The sequence below is a fragment of the Hyperolius riggenbachi genome, chromosome 2 (assembly GCF_040937935.1).
Source record: "Hyperolius riggenbachi isolate aHypRig1 chromosome 2, aHypRig1.pri, whole genome shotgun sequence".
NCBI classification, from domain to species: Eukaryota; Metazoa; Chordata; class Amphibia; order Anura; family Hyperoliidae; genus Hyperolius; species Hyperolius riggenbachi.
Genome location: NC_090647.1, coordinates 159,914,524 through 159,934,805, shown reverse-complemented (window position 1 = coordinate 159,934,805; position 20,282 = coordinate 159,914,524). Strand labels below are relative to the sequence as shown.

The 20,282-nt window shown below is 44.4% G+C and overlaps 1 protein-coding gene across 1 annotated transcript in view; it reads right to left on the bottom strand.

Moving 5' to 3' along the window:
- Window positions 1-295: 295 nt before the first annotated feature.
- The window catches only part of NUFIP1 (nuclear FMR1 interacting protein 1), a 205,037-nt gene continuing 185,050 nt past the window's right edge, over window positions 296-20,282 (bottom strand). The window contains exon 11 of the transcript XR_011026135.1: window positions 296-527. The gene's annotated coding sequence lies outside the window, so the exon portion shown is untranslated. The remainder of the gene's footprint in view (window positions 528-20,282) is intronic.

Genomic DNA, 20,282 nt, shown 5'->3' with positions numbered 1-20,282 from the left:
GGTTTATGAATGTAAGGGCTATAATCATAATCAGGCAACAAGGATGGTGAGACATAAGCTTCTGCTGGAAAGTGAGAGCATCCTAGATCAGTATGATCTCCAAATGCAGCTCTGCATAGAAGGTATGAATGGATAGTGCTTGATTATCTCTTTTGATCTTTGTTTTATGAGCGACGATGAATAGAACACCAGATGAAGGTTATAGGCCAGCCAGAGCACTAGAGACACAGGCGAATACTGGACTGGCGGTACAATCCTTCTGCAGGCATTGAATCTGCAAATAGCATCTAGTGTATATTGAACCATTTGTTGGTATTTTATTTAGTGCAGGCCTTTTGAACTGTGCACTGAATTCGCTGGTCTCCACACAGTTTTGGGCCTAAGTAGCACTTGACAAGATGAATGGTGCACTCCAAGCACTGGCGGATATCCCTTTCATGAATCTTGGCTGAAGTGCATTAACATCAAAGTTCTCTTGGAGCATTGCAGCTGTACTAAATCCACGTCTGTCACAGACGTATCAAAGGCTGCAAAGTATAAGAGAGATTAATTAGCATTTGAGAACACAGAGAAATGTTAAGGCTACTTTTAAACCAGTTAACATAATAAAGAACATTTCTATGCATAATGAGCAGATTTTTCATATATCATCCCCTAAAAATGATTTTCTTTTTGTCACAGTTCTGTTTTAAACCTATTAGTAATAGTTCTTATTTGAAGCAACAATCCTAATATGGTTAATTAAATTTGCAGGAATGGGTATATACCATGGGAAAGAGCTTTCACATTTAAAGTCATGAACAGAATAATACTACAATGTAAATAAATGAAGAATCTTGTTATAGTAAACGTTGATTATAGTAATCCTCTGGCTATAGACAGGAAACGTTTCCAACTAATGTAGATGGGCCATTGCTCTAAGATGGAAAGACGACATTGTACCAACTATAGCGGAATTCAAGCCATCCATTAATAATGATCTTCAACTATATAAAAGTGTCTATGAGACCAGAGGCTCCTTTAAGAAATTTTACAGGATCTGGACTCCCTGGTTATCTTTACTTGAGATAGATATGTGATGCCGTCGATACTATGTTTACTGTATATTTGTCATATGATGTGACATAATTACTTTATTCATTGTATTGGAAAGGGGTGGGGAGGGGTGGGATACTCCAAGGAAAAAGCGGAATGTACTGTTGTATTATGTTGTGTTATTTAGTAATGCTAAAACAATAAAAAACTGTTTTACACAAAAAAAATCCTCTGGTTATAGTAAACTCAGTCTCCAGGTCCAGACCATGCACCTGTATGAATATATAATGTATGACCAATTCTGATATAGTAAACTTCTGATTTACTAAACTACTTCACCAGGTCCCCTGAAGCATATCATAAAGTGGTCTTAGAAGATCAATACAATACAATACAATCACATTTGTAAAGCGCTTTTCTCCCATAGGACTCAAAGCGCAAGATCAGAAATTAAAAGTTTAATACTGGGACAGGGTTCACCCTTGTCAAATATAGAGTCCGAATTGCAATTTCCCGAATCGCGATTGTGGCACATTTTTGTTCGTATGCAAATTTGTGATCTTTCTGCTTTTAAAAGGTCAGGTCTGTTTCATTTCATGCTTCAATGCAAGTAAATTTAATTGTAAACAATTTCTCAGTTAATGAGATGTACTGTATTTTTCATGAAAATTAACATCATGGAAAAATCGCAATGTGAACTTTTACATAGAAACGCTTATAAAAATCGTAAAAACACGCATGAATATTAACCCATTATAGGCTTCGATAGAGTTATCTTGTTTGAGATTAGTGCACTGCTTTTGGCCTCAGTCTTGGAATGCTTTGATCTCTCAGCAGAAACTACAGAAACTGAAAGCAGAAGTCCTGTGCTACTGTCTCACAGTGCTCTCTAGTGACAAGTGGCCATAAATACACATTACAGCAGTACTAATTAAAAGCAAGGAAATGTAACAAAGAAGAAATAGAAAAATACTACAACAAATCGGCCTGGTGCGCTTGCAAGTCTCAAAATAAATTAGCTGCTAAAGGTTTAATTCATGCATAAAATGCAATGATAATTGTGAAGAGCCCCTAATATTTGTTTTTAATACAATTGTTCATTATTTGCCACTGCAGAATGTAATACACCTGCACACATTGCAACAGAGGTGCTGAAGTCCAGAAAAGATGGCCCTTGTAGTCACTCCTGCTTTCCTTGGTAATAAGTTGCAGAAATAGTGTACACATGTAGAATTACGGAAGTTATTAAACTACCTACTGAAAACATTTAACACAGCAGAAACAATGACTAAAACAACAAAGCACACCCAAATACAAAGCTGATGCACAGCATGCATGATTAGATTTCTGTACAATCTTCTTTATCTATCAGCTTTTTTAAATGCTCGTCTGTTCGACTTTGAGCAGATACAATCATTTTATGGAATAAAAAATGCCTTTGAACAATGACAGTTGAAACGTATGGTAAGCATAAGAGACAATACATAAAGGATATGTCATGTCAATGAAATGGTAGCCAAAGCTGAAAGGAAGGAAATCACTTTAAACCACTATTTTGTAAACTGCTGCTCACAGAAGCCGTGACACAGATCTATAGTCACATATCACGAATGCACATCTGTATTCACTTATTTCTTGATTGACAGAAGATCATTTTATCTTCAGTTCCTTTATTATAAAGCATAGCTGTTATTAGGATAATCCTTATCAGAGCTATTTATACTCAACTGACAGAATTGCTCTTTGAGCCAAGTCTAAAGGTCAAAAGATACAAGTATTGGGTGGCAAACATTACCCCTGTGGCATTTTGCCATTTGGTTCCAAATGCGTGTCTAAGTACAATCAGGAGTGCATTTCTGCAGGTATCTTCACAAATGCACCGACTGAGCTACTGTTGTTTCAGAAATATGGCGGCATAGTGGATAGCACTCTCGTCTTGCCGGGCACCATCTGTATGGAGTTTGTATGTTCTCCACCATGTCTGTATGGGTTTCCTCCGGGCACTCCAGTTTCTTTCCACATCCCAAAAACAGACAGTTAAGTTAATTGGCTTTTCCCTAAAAATTGGACCTAGAGCCTAGACTGTGATGGACATATGACAATACAGCAAAGTCCCCATTATCTGGAACTTAGGCAACCGGGAGTCTCAACTAACTGGCATGCCTGAGTAGGATAACGGGGCTCAGCTTTTGGGGGGCTTGGAGCATCAGGATGCATAGAATATGGCGCCTAAAATTCCATTCCTCCGATCCAGAGGACTATACTTTAGATCAGGTGTTTTTATGGCTACTAGAAATGGTCCGAACGGTTCGCATGCAAACGTATTTGCGCAAACCTCGGTGGTTCGCATTCGCGGACGAACGCGAACTTTATGGCGGTTCGACCCGCCCCCTATACTACATCATTAGGGTCAACTTTGACCCTATACATCACAGTCAGCAGGCACAGGGTAGCCAATCAGGCTACACTCCCTCCTGGAGCCCCACCTCCCCTTATAAAAATCAGGCAGCGTCACCAATTTCACTCACTAGTGTGGCTGCAGAAATTAGAGAAGGGAGAGGTGCTGCAGAGACATTAGGGAAAGCTTAGTTAGACTTGCTAGGTTGCTCTTTCTTGCTGATCCTTATTGCTAAAAAGCACTCCTCATCCTCAACAGCTGTTTTGAGAGCTAATGTTGTTCTTGTGATCTATTTTTTTGTGTGTGTGTGTCCCACCTCCTCTCCTCCTGCTACATCCTCTTCGCTGTCGTCGTCCTCCTCCTCCTTGGCTGAGTGGCAGTTCAACTCTACTGGTGCTGCGATCTCCTCTCCAGCTACACAGCCCCAGCTCCCCAGGGCCTATGCTGCATGCCACGTACGACGGTGTCACGCCATCTTAGACATGTCTTGCCTCAAAGAGGGGGGTCACACTGGAGCAGCTCTCCTGGCTGCTCTTAACAAACAGGTGGATCAGTGGCTGACCCCACACCAACTGGAGATCGGCAACGTGGTGTGTGACAACAACGGCAGCAATCTCATTTCGGCTTTGAATTTGGTAAAGTTGACACATGTACCTGCATGGCACGTGCTGAATCTCATAATTCAGAGATTTGTGACTAAGTACCCAGGCTTACAGGACGTCCTAAAGCAGTCCAGGAAGGTGTGTGGGCATTTCAGGCGGTCTTACACGGCCATGGCACGTTTTTCCGGTATTCAGCGGAGAAACAACTTGCTGGTGAGACGCTTGATTTGCGATAGCCCGACTCACTGGAATTCGACCCTCCTGATGTTCGACCGCCTGCTACAACAGGAGAAAGCTGTCAAACAGTATATTTACAACTACAGTCAAAGGACACAGTCTGGGGAGATGGGGATGTTCTGGCCGAAGTACTGGACACTCATGCGAAATGACTGCAGGCTCATGCGGCCATTTGAGGAGGTGACAACCCTGATGAGTCACAGTGAAGGCGCCATCAGCGACTTGATCCTATATTCTTTCTTCCTGGAGCGTGCCGTGCGTAGAGTGGTGGATCAAGCTGTGGAGGAGCGTGAACAGGAACAGGAGGAAGAGTTGTGGGTTCAATTCACATCAGAACCAGATGTTTCCTCAACACCTGCAGCAGCACAGAGGGGGGAGGAGGAGGATGAGTTGTGTGGGGACGAGGAGTCAGATGATGAGGAAAGTGTTGTTTTGGAGGAGGAGGCAGAAGAACAATGGTATTGTACTTGGCTGGGGGGAGGAGGAGAACTGAGCTGACATCACTGAGGAAGAGCAAGAAGAGATGGATAGTACGTCTGCATCCAACTTTGTGCAAATGGCGTCTTTCATGCTGTCCAGCCTGTTGAGGGGCCCCCATATAAAAAAACTCAAGGGGAATGACCTGTACTGGGTGGCCACGCTACTAGACCCTCGGTATAGGCACAAAGTGGCGGAGATGTTTCCAAATCACCAGAGGGCAGAAAGGATGCAGCACTTGCAGAGCAAGCTGGCAACTATGCTTTACAGTGCATTTAATGGTGATGTCACAGCACAATGGAATAAAGGTACCACTGCCAGTAATCCTTCTTCCATGTCCATGCAGGCAAGGACAGTACACTCCAGTGATCTCATGGTGATGTCGGACATGCAGACATTCTTTAGTCCAACGCCTCCCCTTAGCCCTTCCGGATCCACCCTCCACCAACGCTTGGTTTGGCAGGTAGCCGTCTACCTGGCCTTAAGTGTGGATGTAGACACTGTGAGCAGCAATGAACCCTTGGACCACTCGGTGCACAGGCTTGACCTGTGGCCAGAGCTATCACAATTTGCCATCCAACTTCTGTCTTGCCCTGCCTCAAGCGTCCTGTCAGAAAGGACCTTCAGCGCAGCTGGAGGCATTGTCACTGAGAAGAGAAGTCGCCTAAGTCACAAAAGTGTTCAGTACCTCACCTTTATCAAAATGAATGAGGCATGGATCCTGGAGGGCTACTGCCCGCCCTAAGACTAAGTCATTCCCTGCACACAGCATCTCTGCCTGCATGCCGTGTGACTGCCTGCCCCATGACTAAGTCGGTCCCCACACAGCATCCCTGCCTGCACGCTGCTTGACTGCCTTCTCCGCCACCACCAACAGGGTACAGGACTCCAGGCGGATTCCTGAATTTTTACGGCTGCTGCTAGCAGCGGCCGCTATAATAATTTTTCTGGTGCGTATACATACCTGCCGAATTTTTCTGTCTGCACTGCAGCTGCAACAACAAGACAAAAGCCATGTACATGTGTCAATTCCCCTTCGTGATCGTTACCTTGCCGCAGTGAAGGGGCTTGCATATCACAATTAAGCAATGACCGACGGCTATATATCTCGGGGGGGGGGGGGGGGGGGGAGGAGGCACACCCAAGATAATAAGGTCGTTGCTTCATTGTGGACAGACCAAATTCGATCAGCTTGGCAGTCACTGTTGTTCTGTCATTCAGCTACCTCAGCCCGGCGACCATATGGGCTTGAAAACCGCCACGGCCTGCACTCTGGCCATGGTGCGCACCAGTCCAGCACGGCCGTCACTACATAAACAGCTGTTTGCGGTGCGTTACACAGTGAGTTTGGTCTGTCAGTGTGAAGCAGTACTCTAATTACACTCCCTGATTGATGTATACACATGCAAGATGTTTTAAAGCACTTTAGGCCTGCAATTTAGCATGCAATGTGATTTCTGCCCTTAAAACGCTGCTTTGCGTCAAATCCAGATATTTCCCCGGGACTTTTGGCTTTTATCCCTCTCATCCATGCAAAAACTCAGATGTTAGACCCCTTGAAACATCTTTGCCATCACTTTTCTGGCCAGCATAAATGTTTCTAGTTTTCAAAGTTCACCTCCCCATTGAAGTCTATTGCGGTTAAATCGGAGGTTTGAGCCATCTCTAGTGGCTACACTTGTTATGGGTGTTTGTTATGGGTGTTTTATGACCCTTGTGAGATGGGTTCCAAGGCTGTGAAGGGCACCAAGGGTCGGGAAGGGGTGTGAACATTGCGGAGCCCTATCAAAGTTTGGCTGGGGGGCCCCATTCATTGTAGTTACCCCACTGGAGATTATACACTCTGCAAAGTGCTTCAGAAGATATAGAAATACTAAATAATAATAATCGCTACCTCTACCAAGACATACTCTTGGTGGGAGAGGAGCACTTTTAATTCATACCACAAACTGTATGCCTTTTCCATAAAGTTCATATAAACATCAGTTAGACAATAATGTGTCACAAGATATGACGTAAAGTAAGTATTCACAGGAATATGTTGGATGCTTTGGAGAGTTCATGGGGAGTTTAGTGGCGCACATAAGTTGATAGCATTACCAGTGGGCATTATGCATTACACCAGCATCTAGGAAGCAAAATGATAGGCAGCCATAAATGAGATTAGCTTTATACATAGATTAGTTATGAATGATTATCATGCCTCCTACGCTCATACTGGCTGCTGAGTTAGGGAATACGACAACCAGTTTTTACACACTCATCAGAAATGAAATTGTGCGAAGCTTAGCTCTGTTTTGTTGTCATATCAGTGTATGCCTGCTTTCACCGTTCAGCTGGAATGCCTAAGAAGAATATCAACTCTTTTCACAGTCAAAATTATGAAAAACAGATCAAATTATATTCTGAAACTATAGCATATAACATAGTCGCTTATGGCAGCTTTATTAAACGTTATACAGTTATTGTCATTCCAAGCTAAACTAACTGAGAATTCATGATTAAAATTAATCAATTAAAATGAAATGCAAAATAACCCATTACTATTAACTTCATAGTAATAAGTCATTAGATGCCGTAAATTAATTTAAATGTAAATATTGATTTTTGGCTATAAGCGGTCTTAAACGGAACCTAAATTGGAGGAATATGGAGGATGCCACCTTCATTTTCTAATAATGCCAGTTGCATGCCTGCTGAGCTCTGCCTCTAATTGTTTAACCCTTCCCCAGCCAAGCACGTATCTGGTACATTGTGGCTGGAAAAGGCCCCTGCCCCTTAACATAGGCCACACCCCCAAGAAAAAATATACTGAATGCTAATCTCTGTATCATGCCACTAATTGATCTTAGAATCTTACAATCTGATCACTGTCTCATGTCATCCTAATGGTGCCCATACATGGAACAATTTTTTCATTTTTTTTTTTTTTATTAGATAATTTAGTTCGATTATTCCATTAGATCGAAGAAACAAAGTTTTCCTCACTCCATAATAGAAAACACATGGGCCCATATGCAATTAACTTTTCACCTGAGTTTTCTCCTAGGAGATAATTTTCATCTTCTATTTAAACTAACTTTTCAACATTTTACAATTGAAAAAGTACCCAAATGTTGGGGAAAAAGTTCTATCAAATCTATTTTGAGTATTTTTTTGCTTAGAAACAAATTACCCCAGCACTGTCACTCACCCAGGGCTACAGCCTGGTCCACCGGTGCACAATCCACCTGTGGGTCACCACCTCCACATACAGGAAACCAGAAAAGGAATGTAGGAGGCACATACGACCTGTTTCGGGGTTTCCCCCCACCTGAGGAAGGGAGAAACCCTGAAACATGTCGTGTTGAGCAGCTTTATCGATTAAACGCAAGTTTAATTATCGCCAGTTGAGTCCCTCCTTCATTCCTTTTCTATTTTCTTGCTTACTGGTGGCTTATGAGTTATGAGTTAAAGGAATACTGTAGGGGGGGTCGGGGGAAAATGAGTTGAACTTACCTGGGGCTTCTAATGGTCCCCCGCAGACATTCTGTGCCCGTGCAGCCACTCACCGATGCTCCGGCTCACTTCTGGAATTTCAGACTTTAAAGTCTGAAAACCACTGCGCCTGCATTACGGTGTCCTCGCTCCCGCTGATGTCCCCTGGAGCGTACTGCGCAGGCCCAGTATGGTCTGTGCCAGCGCAGTATGCCCCTGGTGACATCAGCGGGAGCGAGGACACAGCAACGCAGGCGCAGAGAATTTCAGACTCTAAAGTCTGAAATTCCAGAAGTTGTCAAGAGGCGGGGCCAAAGCATCGTGAGTAGCTGCGCGGGCACAGGATGTCTGCGGGGGACCATTAGAAGTCCCGGGTAAGTTCAACTAATTTTCCCCCGATCCCCAAAAGTACTCCTTTAAGTTGTGAAAATATCACCTGGGAGAAAACGCAGGAGAAACAGTGAATTGCATATGGGCCAAGGTGTTGAAGCTGCGGAGGATGCCGAACATCTACTCGATGTGGCTGGGTACCACCTCTGGGTTCGGCATACTCCATGGCTTAAATATAATTTGGTTTCTATTACGGGGTGATGAGGAGCTTTGGATGCTTCATCTGACCATTACATGCTCTGATCCTATTTAAAGACAGTGTGGAGATGGGACTGTTGTCCTGATGAGCATGAAACTCTGCACATGGAGAGGATGTCCACAGGGAATGGAAAAGGGTGCCGCAATATCGCAGGCAGTCTAGTGGTCCCCGGGCTGCATTCCCTCTTCTCCTAGTTATGCCCCATCACACACATCTCCTAAATGTATAGCCATACCTGGGAACTCTCCAAATTTTAACTGGCAATGCCAAATTTCTTTCCACATTTTCTAATCATCACCATCCTAGGCAAATCTCTGTCATTCCCAAACAAGTGCAACATGTGGAGGCATATTATGGCATGCATAGTTTGCAGCATGTAGAGGCATATTATGGGATGCATAGTTTGCAGCATGTGGCGGTATATTACGGCATGCATAGTTTGCAGCATGTGGAGCATATTATGGCATGCATAGTTTGCAGCATGTGGAGGCATATTATGGCATGCATAGTTTACAGCATGGTGAGGCATATTATAGCATGCATAGTTTGCAGCATGGGGAGGCATATTATAGCATGCATAGTTTGCAGCATGGGGAGGCATATTATAGCATGCATAGTTTGCAGCATGAAGGGGCATATTATGTCATGCATAGTTTGCAGCATGTGGAGGCATATTATGGCATGCATAGTTTGCAGAATGTGGAGCATATTATGGCATGCATAGTTTGCAGCATGTGGAGGCATAATATGGCATGCATAGTTTGCAACATGTGGAGGCATATTATGGCATGCATAGTTTGCAGCATGTGGAGCATATTGTAGCATGCATAGTTTGCAGCATGTGAAGGCATATTGTAGCATGCATAGTTTGCAGCATGTGGAGGCAAATTATGGCATGCATAGTTTGCAGCATGTGGAGCATATTATGGCATGCATAGTTTGCAGCATGTGGAGCATATTATGGCATGCATAGTTTGCAGCATGTGGAGGCATATTATGGCATGCATAGTTTTCAGCATCTGGAGCATATTATGGCATGCATAGTTTGCAGCATGTGGGGGCATATTATGGCATGCATAGTTTGCAGCATGTGGAGGCATATTACAGCATGCATAGTTTGCAGCATGCCGAGGCATATTATGACATGCATAGTTTGCAGAATGTGGAGGTATATTATGGCATGCATAGTTTGCAGCATGTGGAGCATATTACGGCATGCATAGTTTGCAGCATGCGGAGCATAATATGGCATGCATAGTTTGCAGAATGTGGAGCATATTGTAGCATGCATAGTTTGCAGCATGTGGAGCATATTATGGCATGCATAGTTTGCAGCATGTGGAGGCATATTATAGCATGTATAGCTTGCAGCATGTGGAAGCATATTATAGCATGCATAGTTTGCAGCATGTGGAGGCATATTATGGCATGCATAGTTTGCAGCATGTGGAGGCATATTATAGCATGTATAGTTTGCAGCATGTGGAGGCATATTATAGCATGCATAGTTTGCAGCATGTGGAGGCATATTATAGCATGCATAGTTTGCAGCATGTGGAGCATATTACGGCATGCATAGTTTGCAGCATGCAGAGCATATTATGGCATGCATAGTTTGCAGCATGTGGAGGCATATTAAAGCATGTATAGTTTGCAGCATGTAGAGGCATATTATGGCATGCATAGTTTGCAGCATGTGTTGCATATTATGGCATGCATAGTTTGCAGCATGTAGAGGCATATTATGACATGCATAGTTTGCAGCATGTGGAGGCATATTATGGTTTGCATAGTTTGCAGCATGTGGAGGCATATTATGGCATGCATAGTTTGCAGCATTTGGAGCATATTATGGCATGCATAGTTTGCAGCATGTGGAGCATATTACGGCATGCATAGTTTTTAGCATGCAGAGCATATTATGGCATGCATAGTTTGCAGCATGTAGAGGCATATTAAAGCATGTATAGTTTGCAGCATGTAGAGGCATATTATGGCATGCATAGTTTGCAGCATGTGGTGCATATTATGGCATGCATAGTTTGCAGCATGTAGAGGCATATTATGACATGCATAGTTTGCAGCATGTGGAGGCATATTATGGCATGCATACTTTGCAGCATTTGGAGCATATTATGGCATGCATAGTTTGCAGCATGTGGAGGCATATTATGGCATGCATAGTTTGCAGCATGTGGAGGCATATTATAGCATGCATAGTTTGCAGCATGTGGAGGCATATTATAGCATGCATAGTTTGCAGCATGTGGACGCAATCATGACATGCATAGTTTGCAGCATGTGGAGGTATATTATGGCATGCATAGTTTGCAGCATGTGGAGGCATATTATAGCATGCATAGTTTGCAGCATGTGGAGGCATATCATGACATGCATAGTTTGCAGCATGTGGAGGTATATTATGGCATGCATAGTTTGCAGCATGCGGAGCATATTATGGCATGCATAGTTTGCAGAATGTGGGGGCATATTATAGCATGTATAGTTTGCAGCATGTAGAGCATATTACGGCATGCATAGTTTGCAGCATGCAGAGCATATTATGGCATGCATAGTTTGCAGCATGTGGAGGCATATTAAAGCATGTATAGTTTGCAGCATGTAGAGGCATATTATGGCATGCATAGTTTGCACCATGTGGTGCATATTATGGCATGCATAGTTTGCAGCATGTGAAGGCATATTAAAGCATGTATAGTTTGCAGAATGTGGAGCATATTATGGCATGCATAGTTTGCAGCATGCTGAGCATATTATGGCATGCATAGTTTGCAGCAGGTGGAGGCATATTAAAGCATGTATAGTTTGCAGCATGTAGAGGCATATTATGGCATGCATAGTTTGCAGCATGTGGAGCATATTATGGCATGCATAGTTTGCAGCATGTGGAGGCATATTATAGCATGCATAGTTTGCAGCATGTGGAGCATATTATGGCATGCATAGTTTGCAGCATGCCCCTATCTGCTACTAATCCTGTTGGTGCTGTCCAGGTGAGCTGAGGGAGTCAGACCACCATCTTTTTCCCCTAGTAAAACCTGGCTCTCTGCCACTGAACTTGATGGGGTGCTCCCTGGCCGCTGGACCCTGTTCCACTAATCTGCCCATATGCATAAACCCATACAGCCACCTGCTTCACTGTGGGCCAGCCACCCTGGTCCCCACATGGGTCAGCCAATCGCTCCAGCATCTTGTGCTGGCATCGCAAGGTCCTTTCACACTAAGGTCAAGACCTTGCAGCCATGGACCCACCAGTCACAAGCCAGTCATCTGGGACACTAACTAAGCAGCCATTTTATAGGCTGCAATCCCAAGGGATCTCACTCTCACTGTGCCATCTTTAGCTTTACTTCTCTCCCTTTCTTCTCCTCTCTCTCTCTCTCTTCCCAGGATGGACTGGGGGGACATCTGATTCAAAGTATCGCTGCGGAAGCGTTTTGAGTGCCTGGATGGCAGCAGATTCCCCCCTGGTCCTTTCTCCTGGGTCCATCTTTCTACAAGCTCCTCTATGCTTACACTCTATATCTATGCCTATATAAGTTTTGTACCTGCTGTAGGATCTACTGTATGTATCGGCAGAAACTGTATGTATTTACTGTATTGTACCTACTGTATGCTCAATGTACTATTTTGTTACTGTACCATCACCGACCCTGTATGTGCTAAAATCAATTCCGGGTACAGCTCACGTTGTACTTGGCGAAATAAATAAATTCTGATTCTGATTCTGATGTAGAGGCATATTATGACATGCATAGTTTGCAGAATGTGGAGGCATATTATAGCATGCATAGTTTGCAGCATGTGGAGGCATATTATAGCATGTATAGTTTGCAGCATGTGGAGCATATTACGGCATGCATAGTTTGCAGCATGCGGAGCATATTATGGCATGCATAGTTTGCAGCATGTGGAGGCATATTAAAGCATGTATAGTTTGCAGCATGTAGAGGCATATTATGGCATGCATAGTTTGCAGCATGTGGAGCATATTATGGCATGCATAGTTTGCAGCATGTAGAGGCATATTATGGCATGCATAGTTTGCAGCATGTGGAGGCATATTATAGCATGTATAGTTTGCAGCATGTGGAGCATATTACGGCATGAATAGTTTGCAGCATGCGGAGCATATTATGGCATGCATAGTTTGCAGAATGTAGAGGCATATTATAGCATGCATAGTTTGCAGCATGTGGAGCATATTATGGCATGCATAGTTTGCAGCATGTGGAGCATATTATGGCATGCATAGTTTGCAGCATGTGGAGGCATATTATGACATGCATAGTTTGCAGCATGTGGAGCATATTACGGCATGCATAGTTTGCAGCATGTGGAGCATATTGTGGCATGCATAGTTTGCAGAATGTTGAGCCATATTATAGCATGCATAGTTTGCAGCATGTGGAGCATATTATGGCATGCATACGTAATTTGCAGCATGTGGAGCATATTATGGCATGCATACATAGTTTGCAGCTTGTGGAGCATATTACAGCATGCATAGTTTGCAGCATGTGGAGCATATTACAGCATGCATAGTTTGCAGCATGTGGAGCATATTATGGCATGCATAGTTTGCAGCATGTGGAGGCATATTATAGCATGCATAGTTTGCAGCATGTGGAGCATATTACAGCATGCATAGTTTTTGCAGCATGTGGAGGCATATTCCATTCATATTCTTTCTCTTCATATTTCCCTCTACATCCTTCAGTAGATTTACATTAAACACTTGGCTCCACTTGATGCCCGCTCTAGCTGTGTCCCTGTGCTGCTGCAACACTCGCCTCTCTCCCTTCCTAGTTGTGTCCCCGTGCTGTAAGTACACTCTCCACGATCCATATGTTTGCAGATGTAGGCGGAAACAACACTCACCCTCCTCCCCACTGGCAGCGGCTCTTCTCTCTACATTACACCAGCAGCATCTCCAGTTTTGTTATAGTCCTCCCTTGATGAGGTCATCAAGGAAAGACCCTTAAAGACACGGATACTGGAGACACACCGCTGGTGTAGTGTAAAAGCAGAGCCACTGACAATTGGACGGAGGGTGAGTGCTACTTCTGCCTTCATCTGGGAACATCTGGATTGAGGGGAGGACAACGTACTCGCATAACAGGGACTAAACTAGGAAGCGAGGGGAGCACAGAAGAGGCGGCTAATATCACTCACAGAGGCACGGTCGGTGGGGGGGAGTTCAAGAAATGGGGGCTGTCTATCCATGTAAGGCGCCTGTAGGCATGTGCCTACAGTGCCTTACAGTAAATCTGGCCCCGCAATTGATACAATTGACTTTTCTGTCTGTTAGCAGCAACATAGTATCTGTTCAGGGTCGGACCTCCCATGATGCAGCCTAAAGCACCTGCTTCAGTCAGCGTTTACTTGTATCTGTTGATACTTTTTTATTCCATGGATTAAAAACCATAACTGTAAAAATTGAGGTAGCTCTGAAGTAACAGTACTGTGGTCCGATCATCATTCACATAAAAAGGACAATTGTGGGAGTTGGAAAATTCAAAGTGGAGGAACTACCTCCTGAAATCAGGTCACTTCTTACTGACACTTAGCCATAGTAGTCATTTTCTTTATATTCGCTTGGGTATTAGAGATGTCGCGAACCTCCGATTTTCGGTTTGCGAACCCCGTTTGCGAACCTTCACGGAAGGTTCGGTTTGCATAAAAGTTTGCGAACCGCAATAGACTTCAATGGGGAGGCGAACTTTGAAAACTAGAAACATTTATGCTGGCCAGAAAAGTGATGGAAAAGATGTTTCAAGGTGTCTAACACCTGAGATTTTTCAGTGACTACAAGAGGGGGGAAAAAAATTCAAAAATACCTTATAGTTTTTGAGAAAATCAATTTTAAAGTAACTCCTTCTGACAGTGGGAAAATTAAGCGCCCGCCGACTTTAGCAGTTAATAGCAAAGCCGCTTTAAAAGCTAGAAACCCCAAACTTGCAGAAAATGTTAAGAAGAACAGTGGGAATAAGAGGAAATTTTTTTTTTTCAAAAAGACCTTATAGTTTTTGAGAAAATCAATTTTAAAGTTTCAATGTAAATTCTCCTTCTGACCGTGGGAAAATATACCCCCGCCGAAATAATGGTTAATTGCAAAGCCCCTTTAAAAGCTAGCAACACCAAAATTACTGGGAATGTTAAGAAGAACAGTGGGAACAAGAGGAAAACATTTTTTTGCAAAAAGACCTTATAGTTTTTGAGAAAATCGATTTTAAAGTTAAAAAAAAGAGTCGATTCATAAAAAAGAACCGATTCATTAAAAAGATCCGGCTCATTCATGAGCCGTTAGTATAGCAGAGAATGTGTCCTCGGAAGGACGTGAAGCTGCTGGCTCCCGCTGCTGTCTCTCCCCACCTGCCTGCACCTGTCAACCCCCACCTAGGCTGGCACCCAGCGCACCCATGGGTGCACTGAGTGCCAGCCTAGGTGGGGGTTGACAGGTGCAGGCAGGCAGGTGGGGAGAGACAGCGGGAGCTAGCAGCTATGCATCCGAAAGGACGCATTCTCTGCTATGTGGGTGGGGGGCTTCGGAGATCTTCAATCAACTTAATAGAAGATCGCAACTTAAGAGGATACAGTTCGTTGGATCAATTACCGTGGATATTGGCGTGGGAATTTTTTTTTAAAGGTACAGGTAAGTATTTCTGGTTAATTAAGAAAATTAAAGGACTTTTTTCGTGGTTGTGTTTTTATTTAATTTAACCCTTTGTGGAAATGGGTAAGGGGTACTTTGTACCTCTATACTTATTTCTCCTGGGAGGGGGTGGGCATCTGGGGTCCCCTTCTTAAAGGGGACTCCCAGATGCCACCATGAACCCCCCCCCAGGGAGTCGTCGCCCCCACCTCCTCCTGGGGCACCGGAGGTGGGGAAGAGCCCCTTGTCCATGGATTGGACAAGGGCTCTGGGGGGGGGAGGGGAAGACTTGGCCGCCCCTCCTCCCCCCCCCCGGAGCCCCCCATACCATGGACCATGCGGGCTGGTATAGCTCAGGGTGCGAAGCCCCAGTCGGCCGGGGCTCCGCATTCTGGCTATCCCAGCCTGCATGGGGGACAAGGGGTTACAGAGGCTCGGGAGGGGGGACCCCACGTCATTTTTTTTTCAGATTTCCCACACTCAGCACATAAAAATAATAAAATAAAAAAAAAAAATATATATATATATATATATATATATATACATATACGCATATATATATATATTTTTTTTAAAGGACTTACGAGGCCACAAGTATGAAAAAAGTTAAATACCTTTTCATAATCCAGATCCATGGAGGACGCCATCTGCGCCCCCCCCCCCCCCCCCCCGTTCATTCCGCCATGGCACCCGCAGTAATATCGGCCCCGGTCGGGTCCCGACCCCTCCAAACGGGTCGGGTTCTCATTCCCCCCTCAATATGGCTGCCACAGATTGCCGCTGCTGCGCAGTCCGCATAGATGCGATTGCGGCTGCACAGCTCTAGGTCCTCCTCCCGATGCGTCCGATGTATGCACACATATTGATGACGCGGCAGGAGGAGGCCCTAGAGCTGCGCAGGTGCAATCGCGTGTGTGCGGACTGCGCAGCCGCGGCAATCTGCGGTGGCCATATTGAGGAGTGAATGAGAACCCGACCTGTTCGGAGGGGTCGGGAGTCGGGACCCAACCGGGGCCGGTATTACTGCGGGAGCCATGGGGGAATGAACGGGAGGGTGCGGATGGTGTCCTCCATGGATCTGGATTATGAAAAGGTATTAAACTTTTTTCACATTTGAGGCCTAGGAAGTCCGTTAAATATTGTTTCCTGCTATCTTTTTAACATATCCTGCAAATTTGGTGTTGCTAGGATGTAAGGGGCCTTTGCTATTAACTGCTAAAGTCGGCGGGTGATGATAACCAACCAGAATTATAGGGGTGCAAAAGTGCTGAATTCTGCTAAGGCTTCCATTAGGCTCCCTATTTCACTTTCCAAAATCTCACATCTTTTCAAAGGGCAATTGCTCAGCAGTGGCAAATTTTCTAGCATTGTAGGAACTGTTAGGGGATCATAACTGGTGAGTTTCGGGCCCCTAGGCCGAAGAGGTCATAGCCTAGGGTCACAAAAACCTGTTTATTTGGGCAATTTCAATGGTGGCGAGTCTGACGTACATAAATCGCAGCCATGGCCGTTAGCAACGTCTGAATCTCATGAAATGTCTCATGCAGGTAGAAGACATATTGTTAGACTTGGACTCCAAAGATGGGTTCCATACATCTCTGCAAACCAGAGTTACAGGGGTCCAAAATTGGTAAAATCCCCCATAGGCTTTCATTGGCTCCCTATTTCACTTTCCAAAATCTCACATCTTTTCAAAGGGCAATTGCTCAGCAGTAGCAAATTTTCTAGCATTGTAGGGACCCTTAGGGGGAACATGACTGGTGAGTTTCGGGCCCCTAGGCCGAAGAGGTCATAGCCTAGGGTCACAAAAACCTGTTTATTTGGGCAATTTCAATGGTGCCGAGTCTGAGGTACATAAATCGCAGCCATGGCCGTTAGCAACGTCTGAATCTCACGAAATGTCTCATGCAGGTAGAAGACATATTGTTAGACTTGGACTCCAAAGATGGGTTCCATACATCTCTGCAAACCAGAGTTACAGGGGTCCAAAATTGGTAAAATCCCCCATAGGCTTTCATTGGCTCCCTATTTTACTTTCCAAAATCTCACATCTTTTCAAAGGGCAATTGCTTAGCAGTGGCAAATTTTCTAGCATTGTAGGAACTGTTAGGGGGATCAAAACTGGTGAGTTTCGGGCCCCTAGGCCGAAGAGGTCATAGCCTGGGGTCACAAAAACCTGTTTATTTGGGCAATTTCAATGGTGGCGAGTCTGACGTACATAAATCGCAGCAATGGCCGTTAGCAACGTCTGAATCTCACGAAATGTCTCATGCAGGTAGAAGACATATTGTTAGACTTGGGCTCCAAAGATGGGTTCCCTACATCTCTGCAAACCGGAGTTACAGGGGTCCAAAATTGGTAAAATCCCCCATAGGCTTTCATTGGCTCCCTATTTCACTTTCCAAAATCTCACATCTTTTCAAAGGGCAATGGCTCAGCAGTACCAAATTTTCTAGCATTGTAGGGACCCTTAGGGGGATCATGACTGGTGAGTTTTGCCACTGCTGAGCCATTGCCCTTTGAAATGGTGTGAGATTTTGGAACGGTAAATAGATGGAACCCATCTTTGGAGCCCAAGTCTAACAATATGTCTTCTACCTGCATGAGACATTTCGTGAGGTTCAGACATTGCTAACGGCCATGGCTGCGATTTATGTACCTCAGAATTGCCACCATTGAAATTGCCCAAATAAACAGGTTTTTGTGACCCTAGTCTATGACCTCTTCGGCCTAGGGGCCCGAAACTCACCAGTCATGTTTCCCCTAAGGGTCCCTACAATGCTAGAAAATTTGCCACTGCTGAGCAATTGCCCTTTGAAAAGATGTGAGATTTTGGAAAGTGAAATAGGGAGCCAATGAAAGCCTATGGGGGATTTTACCAATTTTAGACCCCTGTAACTCTGGTTTGCAGAGATGTATGGAACCCATCTTTGGAGTCCAAGTCTAACAATATGTCTTCTACCTGCATGAGACATTTCGTGAGATTCAGACGTTGCTAACGGCCATGGCTGCGATTTATGTACGTCAGACTCGCCACCATTGAAATTGCCCAAATAAACAGGTTTTTGTGACCCTAGGCTATGACCTCTTCGGCCTAGGGGCCCAAAACTCACCAGTTATGATCCCCCTAACAGTTCCTACAATGCTAGAAAATTTGCCACTGCTGAGCAATTGCCCTTTGAAAAGATGTGAGATTTTGGAACTGTAAATAGGAGGCCCAATGAAAGCCTATGGGGGATTTTACCAATTTTGGACCCCTGTAACTCTGGTTTGCAGAGATGTAGGGACCCCATCTTTGGAATCCAAGTCTAACAATATGTCTTCTACCTGCATGAGACATTTCGTGAGATTCAGACGTTGCTAACGGCCATTGCTGCGATTTATGTACGTCAGACTCGCCACCATTGAAATTGCCCAAATAAACAGGTTTTTGTGACCCTAGGCTATGACCTCTTCGGCCTAGGGGCCCGAAACTCACCAGTTATGATCCCCCTAACAGTTCCTACAATGCTAGAAAATTTGCCACTGCTGAGCAATTGCCCTTTGAAAAGGTGTGAGATTTTGGAAAGTGAAATAGGGAGCCAATGAAAGCCTATGGGGGATTTTACCAATTTTGCACCCCTGTAACTCTGGTTTGCAGAGATGTAGGGACCCCATCTATGGAATCCAAGTCTAACAATATGTATTCTACCTGCATGAGACATTTCGTGAAATTCAGACGTTGCTAACGGCCATGGCTGCGATTTATGTACGCCAGCATCACTACCATTGAAATTGCCCAAATAAACAGGTTTTTGTGACTCTAGGCTATGACCTCTTCGGCCTAGGGGCCCGAAACTCACCAGTTATGATCCCCCTAACAGTTCCTACAATGCTAGAAAATTTGCCACTGCTGAGCAATTGCCCTTTGAAAAGATGTGAGATTTTGGAACTGTAAATAGGAGGCCCAATGAAAGCCTATGGGGGATTTTACCAATTTTGGACCCCTGTAACTCTGGTTTGCAGAGATGTAGGGACCCCATCTTTGGAATCCAAGTCTAACAATATGTCTTCTACCTGCATGAGACATTTCGTGAGATTCAGACGTTGCTAACGGCCATTGCTGCGATTTATGTACGTCAGACTCGCCACCATTGAAATTGCCCAAATAAACAGGTTTTTGTGACCCTAGGCTATTACCTCTTCGGCCTAGGGGCCCGAAACTCACCAGTTATGATCCCCCTAACAGTTCCTACAATGCTAGAAAATTTGCTACTGCTGAGCAATTGCCCTTTGAAAAGGTGTGAGATTTTGGAAAGTGAAATAGGGAGCCAATGAAAGCCTATGGGGGATTTTACCAATTTTGCACCCCTGTAACTCTGGTTTGCAGAGATGTAGGGACCCCATCTATGGAATCCAAGTCTAACAATATGTCTTCTACCTGCATGAGACATTTCGTGAAATTCAGACGTTGCTAACGGCCATGGCTGCGATTTATGTACGTCAGCATCACTACCATTGAAATTGCCCAAATAAACAGGTTTTTGTGACTCTAGGCTATGACCTCTTCGGCCTAGGGGCCCGAAACTCACCAGTTATGATCCCCCTAACAGTTCCTACAATGCTAGAAAATTTGCCACTGCTGAGCAATTGCCCTTTGAAAAGATGTGAGATTTTGGAACTGTAAATAGGAGGCCCAATGAAAGCCTATGGGGGATTTTACCAAATTTGGAGCCCTGTAACTCTGGTTTGCAGAGATGTAGGGAACCCATCTTTGGAGCCCAAGTCTAACAATATGTCTTCTACCTGCAT